This window comes from Mesoplodon densirostris, chromosome 18 (assembly GCF_025265405.1).
Source record: "Mesoplodon densirostris isolate mMesDen1 chromosome 18, mMesDen1 primary haplotype, whole genome shotgun sequence".
Taxonomy (NCBI): Eukaryota; Metazoa; Chordata; class Mammalia; order Artiodactyla; family Ziphiidae; genus Mesoplodon; species Mesoplodon densirostris.
Window position 1 is genome coordinate 50,722,816 of NC_082678.1, and position 13,907 is coordinate 50,736,722.

Sequence of the window (13,907 nt, forward strand, 5' to 3'; positions counted from 1 at the left end):
AAGAATCTTTTATTTATTTATTTATTTATGGCTGTGTTGGGTCTTCGTTTCTGGGGTGGGCTTTCTCTAGTTGTGGCAAGCGGGGGCCACTCTTCATTGCGGTGCGTGGGCCTCTCACTATCGCGGCCTCTGTTGTTGCGGAGCACAGGCTCCAGACGCGCAGGCTCAGTAATTGTGGCTCACGGGCCCAGTAATTGTGGCTCACGGGCCCAGTTGCTCCGCGGCATGTGGGATCTTCCCAGACCAGGGCTCGAACCCGTGTCCCCTGCATTGGCAGGCGGATTCTCAACCACTGCGCCACCAGGGAAGCCCTAAAGATACCTTCTAAGTGAAGCTATTTCCATTTAGATTAAGGTGGGAAAGTTGTAAATAGGAGAATAAGCCAGTTTTGATAAGCTGGTTTGTCCAGTATGAATTTTTATATGGACACATGTTTTTTTCTCCCTCTGCCAAACCGTCCTGCCCCAAACCCACAGTCTTGCAAAAGTTGGGGTTTGGTTCTCATGTGCATTCTTTGTTGTAGTTTGCCTTTTTTTTTTTTTTTTTGCGGTATGCGGGCGTCTCACTGTTGTGGCCTCTCCCGTTGCGGAGCACAGGCTCTGGACGCGCAGGCTCAGCGGCCATGGCTCACGGGCCCAGCCGCTCCGCGGCATGTGGGATCTTCCCGGACTGGGGCACGAACCCATGTCCCCTGCATCAGCAGGCGGACTCTCAACCACTGCGCCACCAGGGAAGCCCTAGTTTGCCTTTTTTTTTCCAAACTGGTGTCTCCCTTCACTAGACTAAGCACCTTAAAGATAGAGTTTGTAGCTTATTCATCTTTTTGTCTCTGGAGTCTAATGAAGTTCCTGGTGTGTAGGAATGCCGTAAATACGTGGTGATGTGAGTGAATGAATGAATGAATTGAATTCCCAAAGATACAGTGAATGGATTTTATACTTCCCTCTGGTGTCTGAAAGAGAAAGTGCAGCCAGTTAAAAAAAGGTTAAAAGAATACCTTGCTACATTGAAATAATAGTCAAGGCATTGCCTTTTTTCTTTTTTTCCCCCAAGTTTTCACACTTGTTTTTTCAGACCTGTTGTTCTCTTTAAGTCTAGTGAATAATACATTTCCTCATCAAAGTCTGTGTTCTGTCTCTTGGGTGTTTGAATTTTGTAAAATGTCACTAGTGGGTCTTTTTGGGGAAAATGCCTTTTTGTTTTATTTATTTATTTATTTACTTACTTATTTTTTAACACTAAAGTTTTATTTTTTTTCTTTGCCATTATGCTTTATTACAGGATATTGGATATAGTTCCCTGTGCTATACAGTAGGACCTTGTGGTTTATCCAATCTATATATAATAGTTTTTATCTGCTAATACCAAACTCCCAATCCCTCCCTTCCCCACCCCTCCCCCACCCCCTCCCCCTTGGTAACCACAAGTTTGTTCTCTATGTCTGTGAGTCTGTTTCTGTTTTGTAAACAAGTTCATTTGTGCATATTTTAGATTCCACATATAAGTCACATCATGTGGTATTTGTCGCTTTTGTTTTTTTAATTTTTATTGGAGTACAGTTGCTTTACAATGTTTTGTTAGTTTCTGCTGTAGAGCAAAGTGAATCAGTTATATGTATATCCCCTCTTTTTTGGATTTCCTTCCCGTTTAGGTCACCACAGAGCATTGAGTAGAGTTCCCTGTGCTATAAAGTAGGTTCTCATTAGTTATCTATTTTATACATAGTATCAGTATATGTCAATCCCAGTCTCTGAATTCATCCTCCCCCTGCTTCTGATTTATTTCACTTAGTATGATAATCTCTAGGTCCATCTTCATTGCTGCAAATGGCATTATTTCATTTTTTTCTGGCTGAGTAGCATTCCATTGTTTATATATACCGCATCTTCTTTATCCATTTATCTGTTGATGGACATTTAGGTTGCTTCCATGTCTTCGCTATTGCAAATAGTGCTGCTATGAACATGGGGGGTGGGGTGCAGGTATCTTTTCAAAGTATTGTCTGGATATGTGTGCAGGAGTGGGATTTCTGGATCATATGGCAACTCTATTTTTAGTTTTCTGAGGAACCTCCATACTGTTTTCAATAGTGGCTGCACCAATTTACATTGCCACCAACAGTGTAGGAGGGTTCCCTTTTCTCCACACCCTCTCCAGCATTTGTTATTTGTAGACTTTTTTTTTTTTTTTTTTCCGGTACGCGGGCCTCTCACTGTTGTGGCCTCTGCCGTTGCGGAGCACAGGCTCCAGACGCGCAGGCTCAGCGGCCATGGCTCACGGGCCCAGCCGCTCTGCGGCATGTGGGATCTTCCCGGACCGGGGCACGAACCTGTGTCCCCTGCATCGGCAGGCAGACTCTCAACCACTGCGCCACCAGGGAAGCCCTATTTGTAGACTTTTTAATGATGACCATTCTGACTGGTGTGAGGTGGTACCTCGTAGTTTTGATTTGGAAAATGCCTTTTTAATAGTGTTTAGCTTAGGTTCAGAATAGATCATTGTTATTGTTTTATTTTTGTTATCTGGTTCTGCTGAAAACTGTATATTTATTTTGATTTGAGTAAATTAAGCATCAAAGGCACCTTTTTTGGGTTTTTTTGCTTGTTAAAAATGTCATTTGGGAAATTTGCAGAATAGAGTACTCAAGAAATATTGAAGTGCAAACAGTGATCAGACTAGATAGATGGATGTTACCTAAACTAGTTTTCAGTCCAACCCATTGATCTTTTCCTTCTGTTTCTGAGAGATGGTATGTTTGTTTTGTGTTTTAATATCTTTTGCTGATTATGAATGTAAGGCATGTTCAACACAAAGTTTAAAAATTACAAAAATAATCATTTGTAATTCTGCTACTCAGCTAATCTATTAAAATTACAAAATTACCTCCCTGGTGGCGCAGTGGTTGAGAGTCCGCCTGCCGATGCAGGGGATACGGGTTCGTGCCCCGGTCTGGGAGGATCCCATATGCCGCGGAGCGGCTGGGCCCGTGAGCCATGGCCGCTGGGCCTGCGCATCCGGAGCCTGCGCATCCGGAGCCTGTGCTCCGCAACGGGGGAGGCCACAACAGTGAGAGGCCCGCATACCACAAAAAAAAAAAAAAAAACAAACAAAAAAACAAAATTAATGCATGTTTTTTATCTTTTAAAAGATTGAGTAAAACAAATATAAAAATTTTTTCTCCTTCATTCCTCCGTACCCCTCTTTTCCTCCTCTCAGTGGTTACTACTGTTGACAGATTGGTGTATATACTTCCAGATATTTTCTTGGACCTACAGACATATATATAATATTCATATGTGCTTTAAAAATAGGTGTGTTTATCTTATAATACAATCTGAAACTTGATGTTTTAAAACTTTTTATTGAGATAAAATATATGTATAGGAAAGTGCACGTTAAGTGTACAGCTCAGTGAATTTTCACAAATTGAACATACTTACGTAACTAGTTCTCAGATCAAGAAACATTACCGGCCCTCTTGAATCCCCTCCTGGCAATTTGTCCATGATATTGTAGAAGCACAGAGTGGATAAGTCCTTGGTCAGTACTGGCAGACTTAAAATTTGGTTATATGTTCTGTCTTGAAAATGAATGAAGTTATTAATGATTTCAACTTTGGTGGCTGTTATGAGAACTTGGGTCATTTCGTGATTTGGACCATTCTTTTGCTGTAGTGTTTACTGGTCTAAATATTTATAGAGAACTTTACTATGTATGACTTACTGTGTAAAATTGGGAAAGGAGAAGATACAAAGACAAGTGTAATATAAGCTTTGACTTACAGTCTAAATTAGGAAGACAAATCACATATTAGACAACAGAACAGTTAGGTACTAAATTGTGTAGTAGTGATTCAGAAAAGGAATCATTGCTGACGACATTAAAGAAGGCTCCACAAGGGAGGTGGAATTTGAGCTGAGCCTTGAAGAATGGGTAGGATTTAAATGGAATGGTTATAACAGTACAAGTCATGGCAAGAAAGTAGAAATGGAAGATACACAGACAGTGAGCAAGCAGATCAGTCTGTCTGCTATGGGGGTAAACTGCTGAGGAAAGGTGGAGAGTAAGTTTGATAACATAGGATAGTACCAGATTGTGGAACATACAATAGCCATAGAGTGGAAGCTTGGTTGGATGGCATAGGCACCAGAGGGCCACAGTAGAGCTTAGTGGATAGGAGTATTAGACTTGGAGCCAGGAATACTCAACTTCTAAAATTGGCTTTTCCATTTATCACCTTTGTAACCTAGAGCAGATTGTTCAGCCTCTCTGGACCTCAGTTTCTTTGTCTGTAAAAATGGGGGAAATATCTATTTCATAGGTTTACCATGATGATAAAATCATAATTATTTATTATGTATATTTTTTAAAACTGAAGTATAGTTGACTTGCAATATTTTTCAGGTGTACAGAAAAGTGATTCATTTATATGTATATTTTTTCAGATTCTTTTCCATTATAACTTAATACAATATACTGAATATAGTTCTTTGTGATATACAGTAAGTCCTTGTTATTTATTTTATGTGTGTGTGTGTATATATATATATATATTTTTTTTTTTTCCCCCTTGACACAGGGGCTTGCACCTAGTAAATGTGCAATAAATCGAACTGTTTCTGTAGTTCTTAAGGAGAAGAGCAAATGGATGTGAAAGCAGTGCTACGTGGAATTAGGGAGGTAGAAAGAAGTTATAGTTTCCCCCACAGATGTAGTAAGGGTCTCTGTTAGGGTAGTGGTAATAAGATAGAGTACATTTGGGGGGCATGAAAAGAAATTGGACTTGAGTTCCTCTTTAGGAGGAAGTGTTTTGGGCTTCCCCTGTGATCTTGTGTTAAACAGTTGTAATTCCTCTCTGTTTTCTTGGACTGTGTAGCTGAAGATAAATTTGATTTTTTAATTTTATTTTAGGTATTCAAAATACCCTCAGTTCCTCATTTATATTTTAGAAGAGGATATTAGAAGTTTTGTCTGAATTATCTAATTGTCAAGAACATTTGTGATAATGGTGAGACTGGCATGTTTATTTGTTTGTTTTTGATGTCTTGGCAAATTAATGGGCTTATGAGTGATATTGGAAGGATTTTTTTTTTTGGCCACGCAGTGCGGCTTGTGGGATTTTAGTTCTCTGACCAGGGATTGAACCTAGGCCCTTGGCAATGAGAGATCGTGGAGTCCTAACCACTGGACCGCCAGGGAATTCCCTAAATCTTAGTTTCTATTTAATCCTTAAAGAGAGAAAAATTGCCTTTTTCAAGAAGGCTAGAATTTGAAGGAAAGTACTGACGCAGCTGTTTACCTTAGTCATCAAGAGTAGCTTTTAGGGCTTCACTGGTGGCGCAGTGGTTGAGAGTCCCCCTGCTGATGCAGGGGACGCGGGTTCGTGCCCTGGTCCGGGAAGATCCCACATGCCGCGGAGCGGCTGGGCCCGTGAGCCATGGCCGCTGAGCCTGCGCGTCGGGAGCCTGTGCTCCGCAATGGGAGAGGCCACAACAGTGAGAGGCTCACGTACCGCAAAAAAAAAAAAAAAAAAAAAAGAGTAGCTTTTAGGTCAGCTATTTAAAATAGTTTCTTGAAGTACTGTTTAGTTATTTTACTATGGAAAATGCCAGAGAATTGCTAAATAATATGGAGAGTTGTAACTGCTTTTGTGCTTTTGAGGATTTTTGTTTAGGTCAGATGTATTTGGAAAGGGAATGGACTCGTTAGCTAATTTGAGAGGCTTTTGTGGGCAGTATTGAAAATAAAATTTTCACGTTTGGTTCTTTTTATCTGGAACCTAGTCTGTGAGACAGCAATGAAGTTCCTCCATAAATCTATTTAAGCCCAAAAGCCTTTTAATTTGGGTTAGAAAAAAGAGCTGGCTTTTAAATGGGCATGTCACACAATTCCTTTTCCATCTTCCCAGAACACTGAGGTTATATATATATATATGAAATGCTTTGGGCTCCACATAAGAAAAGGCTACTTAATTTTAAAGTGTTTTGTTGTTGTTTTTTAAAAATTGTAGTAGCACTTGGGAACTAAGGGGGATTGTAGTGTGAGGTAGACACTTAACATTAGTTGCAAGAACTTTGTGGACAAAAATGACAGTGTAGGTAATAACCTGCCTTCCCCATCCCCACTTGTTTTTCTTAAATGAACCCCTACTACTGCTTCACCACTATACCTAAGAAAATATTCGACAGTCTTTAGCATATTGCATCCCAGCAGTGTTAGGCCCTTAACATTGACGTTAGTGATTGAAGTGTTGATGCAACCTGCCAGTTACGCGGAGGCCTGGCAGTTCCTGAGAGTGTTTTCTAATATTAGGTGTATGGCTTGAACAAGACTTAGATGTTTGTTTCCTAATTGTACTGAAACCTGCTAAGGGAGTGGTTAGCTTGGGTTTAATTGGATGTAGATAGCTTGTATCTGAGCTGGGTTGGATCCAACTGTGTGTGTGTCTTTGGTGTTTTGTTTGTTGCAGATGATTTGATGTATTCCTTCTCCCAGCGCACCAACTTCCAGATAAATCTCTTCCCAGTATGCGCCCCCCTCCCCCCTTAATTTCTGCGTCACGGGAAGCAGGAGTTTCAGACAGGGTGGATTGATGCGTGCAGCTGATCTAATATGCAAACCTAAATCTATGCACTGTTATGAGAGAGTGCAGTTGATTAGTCTGAGAAAAGAAGGGCGAGGCAGAGAGGCCTGGGGAGCATCTTTCTTTCTACTCTCAGGTGTCTCCGGATGGCTATTGCTGTGGAAGTCTGATGCACTCTGGGAGGTACTGCCTGGATGGGGGTCACTCCTAGTATCCAGGCAGGGCGTAGGCGGGGGAGCAGGAGAAGGGGCGCCGCATCACCTGGCCCATCCGGGATGCCGGGCTGCAGGCTTCGGGGTGGGGGCCTGGAGAGATGGGGGCAGCTCTAACAAAGAGGAGCCGTGCCAGGGCCGGGGCCGCGGGTAGCTGGCCTATCCCGGGCGGCTGACCTCCCAGTGGGCCTCCCCAGTTGGCTGTTTGGTGAGTCGCTCCGCTGGCTCCCTGGCTCGCCATTGGCTGTGCGGACTGAAGGGGGCTCGAGAAGGGCCGGGATGGAGTTGAGGGGGCGGGGCTGGCTTCCGGCGGCGAAGGGGGAGCGAGCGAGTGGTAGCCGGCTGGGGGAGGGGGTGTCGGCGCGCCGTGGAGTGCTGCGCTCAGAGAGCCTGGCACCCGGAGCAGCCGCCTCCCCCTCCCCCTGCCAAGACAGCTAGAAACCCCTTCTCTTCCATCCTCCCGGGGCTCGGGCGAGGAGGGCTGAGCTGCCCCAGGCAGGCGGGGCGGAGCCCGGAGCCCCAGCGAGCGCTGCGGAGCGAACCTCACCTCCTTCCCTTCCAGGGCTCAAGGTGTGTGTGCTTTTTCTAACCAACCCCGACTTCAGCTGACTTAACCTTGTGAGAAAAGGGGAAATGGAATGGAAAGTAAGAGCTCCCCTTCTAATCAGTTTATTTTGATTTTCTAATTCTACCCTTCATTCTAATTTCCCTCCCTTCATCTCACCCGTGCAGCAGGGTAAGGAGATTCAGGACCCTCATCTCTTTTTACTGATGTGTCGATGTCGGTCGCGTAGTAAAATGAACAGATGATAAAAAGAGGAGCCCTTTCTTGTGTGGCATCTGATGTAGTAAACCAAAAAAAAAAAAAGCAGGTTAGGATAGGAGTGGGTTTTTGGAACTGTTCTGCATCCGTGTCCATTAAGACTGTCTTCACCATTTTCCTACTTGGGACTGCCTTAATCAGCAAAAACAATCTGAAAAGGAAGGAGGTGCTAGTGGAAAGAGGGATCAGCCCCCGTCAGATGGTGGTTAAAGGAAATCCTGATAGTTGTTAGCGATTAACTCTGCTAAAGTCTCTCCCCGAGTACAGTGTTACCGGCTTTGTGTAGCCCTCAGCCCTGTTGGAGAAACCTAGCTAGAGCAAGCAAACTTACCTTGCTGTTACTGAAACTTAAAAGTCTTATCTTTTTCTCCATCTGTATATTTCTCGTTCATAGGCTCTCAGAGGGATTAGTTTCTGTCATCAAAAACCAAGCTTTAAACAAATCCAGATGAATTTTGTTTAATTCATTTATTTTTTAAAGCGCCACCCCCATGAATTCGTGTGGCTGTATCATTACAATTTATATGTATGTCTTGAGTTCCTTTGCTTCTACAATGTCCTTCTTTCTGAAGGACAGAGCTCATCTTCAGCCAAAATCAGGAACCTCTTTATAGGTTTTTAATTGAGAGGAAAGTTATCAATTGAAGATAGAAAACCCAAAATTTATGATAGAAACAAAGGAGGGTGTGTGTGTGTGTGTGTGTGTGTGTGTGTGTGTGTGTGTATGTGTGTGTGTTGAGTGGCCGTGTTCATGGTAAACTTGTTTGGACCAGATTTATCTTAATGTTGATTAGCAAAGAGCTAGAATGCCAAAAGTGAGGAATATCAATTTTTTTGGCAGCACTTTGGTAAGTATTAATTGAAATGATTGAGAGTTCAGTCTTGTAATCCAGATTCAGTTTCCAGAAATTGTTCTAACTGGAGTTCAGTTTTGAAGATAGAATTGGTATGCTGGAGCTGTTTTACCATTTAAGTTAGATTAATATTTTTTCTTTGCATTGATTTATTTTATCTCTAATCAGTAAGGAGCAGTTTGGGGTAAAAGCAAGTATTATAAAGACTAGGGGTGATGGGGGTAGGAAACCATCTCAGTTGTGGAAACTTACTAGGGATCAGGAACTTACTATACTTTTTTTTTTTTTTAATCGCAAGTAGCCTTAACATAGAGTTGTGCAAAAAAAAGTAGATTCACAGTAAACCTTTGTTAGATTTTGGGTTTTTAGTTTATTACCCATTTATCCCTTAAGACTCCATGAATCATGTTTAAATTGAAAAGCAAAGAGAATCCCCCAGATGTTGTCTTACCCAACTTGTTATTGAGAATGAACTGTTAAAAATCACTTTGAAGCTTTGACGGCTAGCTAGTGTATAAAACGAAGTGTACTTTGATGTCTGAACTATATAGTAAGCTGAGGGAATGAAAAAATCCACTTGGAGGCCATGTTAAAGCATATACCACTTCAACTTGCTTCTACCAAAAAACAAGTTGTCCTCCTATTTGATATCTAGGTGTTTTTTTCTTTGTCTACTCATGAGTGAGCAGTTAATACAGCTTTATAAAGTTACATCACACTTTGCTCACTTAATGTTTTTATATTTCTATTTTCTTGACAGATTTGTGTAATCTATATTTTGCGCGGTGCAGTGATTTCCCCAAAGAATTTTTCCCAGGAGACAAAAGGCTATGTATAGGACTAATCATAGGTGTGTATCTATACTGATCTCCAATTATCATTTAAGGGGGATGGAAATTCAGATTTGGTCCTCTGCAAGGAAACAATTATATGAAGCCATGACTTTCCATAATCTCTTAGGTTGAGGGGACATGGTGCAGCTGAGGTTCAGTCCACTGATTTTCCTTTAGCAGTCTCTTTTTATCCATCCTGCTTATATCTGTGAGTCACAGCTTAGAATGTGTTAAGAAAAAGGGCCCTATGTTCTCTCTAAAGGGAGACTCAAGCCCAATCCCCCATTCGCATCAGAAGTATAAAATGGTCCCCTTGAGAAGGTGAAGGAAAAGATTGGACCCTTGGTGTTGTTTGATTCTCATGATAATCAGCTTGAGTGTTGTCAGGTTTGGAATTGGGAAAAGCTTGCTCAAGGTGAGAAAATATTAGAGGCAAAAAGACCTGGGAGACAATGAATGCATTCATATGGAGATGGGGCTGGTGGGAGTTTTTAGCTATTCAGCTCTGTCAGGCAGGTGTCTGAGACAATATTTTGTGTGTTTAAGCACAACCCCCTCCCCCAAAGGTTGACTCTTGGAAGCTGAATCTTTTGAGGAAGTTGTTTGCTGTCTGAATCCAGAGGGTAGAGGACTTGGTGGAGTCTGTTATCTGTTTATGGCTTAGATAAGGACATGGAATTGATTGCTGGTGAGTTACTGAACTCTTCCTAATGAATGGTTGCTAGGCAAAGTGCATCTCAATCAGTTTAATCCTCAATAGTTTACAGGTCTGCTCTTGGTGAGGGCCAGAGCTGTCTTTCTAATGATACTGCCCTTTAAGAATCTTGTTGGATGTGCATATATGTTGCTCAGTGGTTCAAAACAACAACAACAACAAAAAAAAAACAAGACTAGAATAACTTGTGTGTTTCATTTCATCCATCTAAAATAACTTAGCTGTTGGTAACCTGGGTCAGCATTATCATTAACTTCTCTCCTGGATCAAGTGGTGGGATGAAGTTGCTCTCCAATGTTAAGATACCACTATTCGATTATCTTTGAGTTTGTAACTAGTAAGGCAGTGAACTAATACATTCATTTTGGAAACAGGCCAGTGATAACACTGCACTTGGGCCTGGATGGATGGAAAAATAGGACAGAGTAAACAATTGAGGGCATAAATAATGAATCTTCCAACTGAGCCCTGGGAGAATGAAGGAGATTATCCTCAGAGCTGTGCAATCTGGCAGTGAAAGGGGAAGAGTCCACTGAATTAATTACCCTGACTTGTTTGATACTGCACTTATTATGGGATTGTTAGAGCCATTCAAAATAGAGTTGCCTTTTAGATATAAACTTTTAATCCACCTTTTTTTTTTTAAAAGCCAAACACCCAAATAACTCATCTGTTTTTTAGAATCCAAGCCTTTGCTCCCTCCCCCAACTTTGTTTTCTGTATTAGCATTTTATGAATACTGGACAGTCCTTTTGTTTGGTCACATCTTAGAATTTTGCCTAATTAGAGATTTCATCATCTGTAAATATATAGAGTAATAGAAGAGAGGACCTGAGCCTGGCTTAAAGGAATTATTTGGTACCTTGAGTACATATTATATTGTACCTTGAAATTAAATGTTGGGTTGTAGGGTATAATATATAACAACTCACAAAAGGTTAAGACAAGAATTCCTTCAGCCCAAGAATCATTTCCAGTATTAACATAAATATTTTTACTTTTGGATTAGTTTTCATCCAGTGAATTAAATAAGCACTCTCTTAGTGGTCTCAGCATTTCTCTGAGGTGGGGAAAACTAATGCCTCAAGAATGTCTAAATAACTTAGAAAGTGATTTGGTAGTGAAGCCAGACCCAGAGCCAAGGTCTCTGAATTCTTCCCTTCTCTGAATTTCTAATACATTTAATTCTTTTCTCCAAGAACTCCTTTCAGGGTCCCTATTTGAAATGATTGAAATTTTCCTATCTCTACCCTGAGAAGGGTGTTTTTATTTCTCTAGTTGTGAAGAGAATCCAAAGACCAAGATGCCATTATCAGTCAAGAGAAGGAGAAAGGTTCAAGATGAGGTGTTGGAGGAATAAAAGAGATGTAAAGGAAAGGCCAAATTGAAGTTTTATTAAATTTGGTGCCCATGGATCCAGGGCGGGGGTGGGGGTGTGGCTGATTAGATCAAATTTAGTCATAGACTGAGTTTGTTGCATTTAAGCCTAGCTGAAAAGGGCAGGAGGCATCTTTACCAACGTACAGGCAGAACTCTAGTTAAGGGTTCCTTCCTGATCAGAGAATACAGTCAGTTCTTGATTATTCATGCAGAAGGGCAAACAGTCAAAGTATAGACAAGTAAAATCCAAAGATATTCCTAGGCCACATTTTTAAGCAATAGCTTTAACTTCCTCTGCTTTTTAACTGCGATTTTCCAACTGAACAAACTGATTAAAATTTTGTTTCTTTGTCTGGTCATTCAAGAGACAAGTAGGTGAGATTGCCACCAGCTTGGTTTACACTCAGTTTCTTTTTTTTTTTTTTTTTTTTTTTGCGGTACGTGGGCCTCTCCCGTTGTGGAGCACAGGCTCCGCGGCCGTGACTCATGGGCCCAGCCGCTCCGCAGCATGTGGGATCTTCCCGGACCGGGGCACGAACCTGCATCCCCTGCATCGGCAGGCGGACTCTCAACCACTGCGCCACCAGGGAAGCCCTACACTCAGTTTCTTAATCATCAAAGGTAGTGTATAGCTCAAAACAGAACCTAGAAAAGTTCAGCTCAGTTTTGTATCCTTGAGACAGTTTGTTTTATTTACTATTTTAAGACTTGACCCTTCTTATAGGACCTAATTATACTGAGGTTCTATGGAAAACTGAGATTTTCCAGGTAAATCATAAATCTTGACACTGGCATGTTTTCTTTGTTGGTGTCTTCTTGCCCCACAGATATGTAAATCATTCCTCATATGTGGGCAAGCTGTAGATAGCCAAGCCAAAGAAGAACTAATACCAAAGTAAACCCCTTTTCTAACACTGGGCTCTGTGTACTCTAATGATGGGAGCTGTTGGCCGAAATGAAATCCATTTACACATTAGATTGTGATCAAAGAAGTACTATAAATTACAAATTCAAAACTGAGTATTTCTTTAAGTGCTGTTTGGTGGGAAAATGTTATCTCTCTTTAGTGGAAGATCTACTGAATATTACAGCAGATTTTAAAGGCACTGTTTCATAACCACTCGCTAATTCTTGGCACTCAGCAAAGTGGTTTTGAGGATCAGTTGCTGATCTGAGTGAAAATCAGATTTTATGCCACTTGCAAAATTGAAGTGATTTACACAGCATCCCTGTTGCTTCAGAGGAGAATCATAAGCATTATTACTCCAACTTAATTTTTTTCTTTCCTTCCAAAAAAGCTAAAGTACTTCTGCCATTGGCATTTCATTTATCACTTACTATGTAAAGGATAGCACTTAATCTATTTTAAAAGGAAAAGGGTATCAAGACTATGAGAAGTTAAAGGCAGCTCATCCCAGGTCACAGTATATCAATGGAAAAGTCACATTTCCTGGGTTCCTGAATGGGCCTTCTGAATCACCCAGCTATTCAGCTGGAAGTGGTTTTACTATTATGAAGACATTAATTTTGTAGCTGTGAAGGTACTGGTTTGGCTTTTGCTTATCTTATTCTCCCAGAACCTCTTTCATTCAACAGAAAGTGGGACCAGTGGATTAATGAAGAATCCATATCTTGGTTCTGACCTGTCGTGCCAGGTGTTATTGTGAATTCACTAAAGTGATTTACTGAGGGGCTTTCCTGGTGGGCAGTGGTTGAGAGTCCGCCTGCTGATGCAGGGGACACGGGTTCGTGCCCCGGTCCGGGAAGACCCCACATGCCGCGGAGTGGCTAGGCCCGTGAGCCATGGTCGCTGAGCCTGCGCGTCGGGGCCTGTGCTCCGCAACAGGAGAGGCCACAACAGTGAGAGGCCCGCGTACTGCAAAAAACAAATAAATAAAGTGCTTTACTGAGGATTTTAGTACTTAGGCTTCATTCAGTCCCTGTGAGGTATGGTAGGATTGGAGTGTGATACTGTGTTAGAACATTTCTCCAGAGAGATGAAAGGAACCTTTCCCTCTTAAGAAAAGTGCTTTGCCTATTTCCATATCCTGTGGCAAAATTAAGTTGGAACAAGTTGCTTTTTCAGCAAGCTATATTTTAATTTTTGCCTCTTTTCCAAGCTGAACAAATGTCCCAACTGAAAAGTGTCGTTCTTATCATTCATAGTATGTTCTGGAGAGATTGTTCCTTAGTGCACCTAGAAGTGAGAGGCTGATGCCACTTCAGTCTGCATGCCAATTCTGTAGCTCTCTAAAATTCTGTTTCTACCAGCTCCCTCCATCCCCCTATCTGTCCACAGCTGCTCATCTTTCAGCTCCCCACAACTAGAGAAATGCTCGTCTTTATTAAAGTCGGAGTTGCATCCAGCAGCAGTCTTTGTGTGTGTGCTGGTGGGCTTGCATTACTTTTTGCATTATTTCTGGAAGAGTATTTCAGCATTACAGAAACAAAATTTTCCTCTTCAAAACAAGTTGATCAATTGCTTTTTATTAAATGTGCAAGTACCT

The 13,907-nt window shown here is 41.5% G+C and overlaps 1 protein-coding gene across 2 annotated transcripts in view; it reads left to right on the forward strand.

Annotated features, from left to right (window-relative positions):
- Positions 1–13,907, forward strand: part of FAM222B (family with sequence similarity 222 member B) — a 67,216-nt gene that overhangs the window by 20,023 nt on the left and 33,286 nt on the right. The window contains exon 1 of one of the 2 annotated variants that reach the window (XM_060082431.1): positions 7,165–7,365. The exons of the other annotated variant lie outside the window; for it this stretch is intronic. The gene's annotated coding sequence lies outside the window, so the exon portion shown is untranslated. Of the gene's footprint in view, positions 1–7,164; positions 7,366–13,907 lie in introns of those variants that run through there. 2 annotated transcript variants of the gene reach the window in all.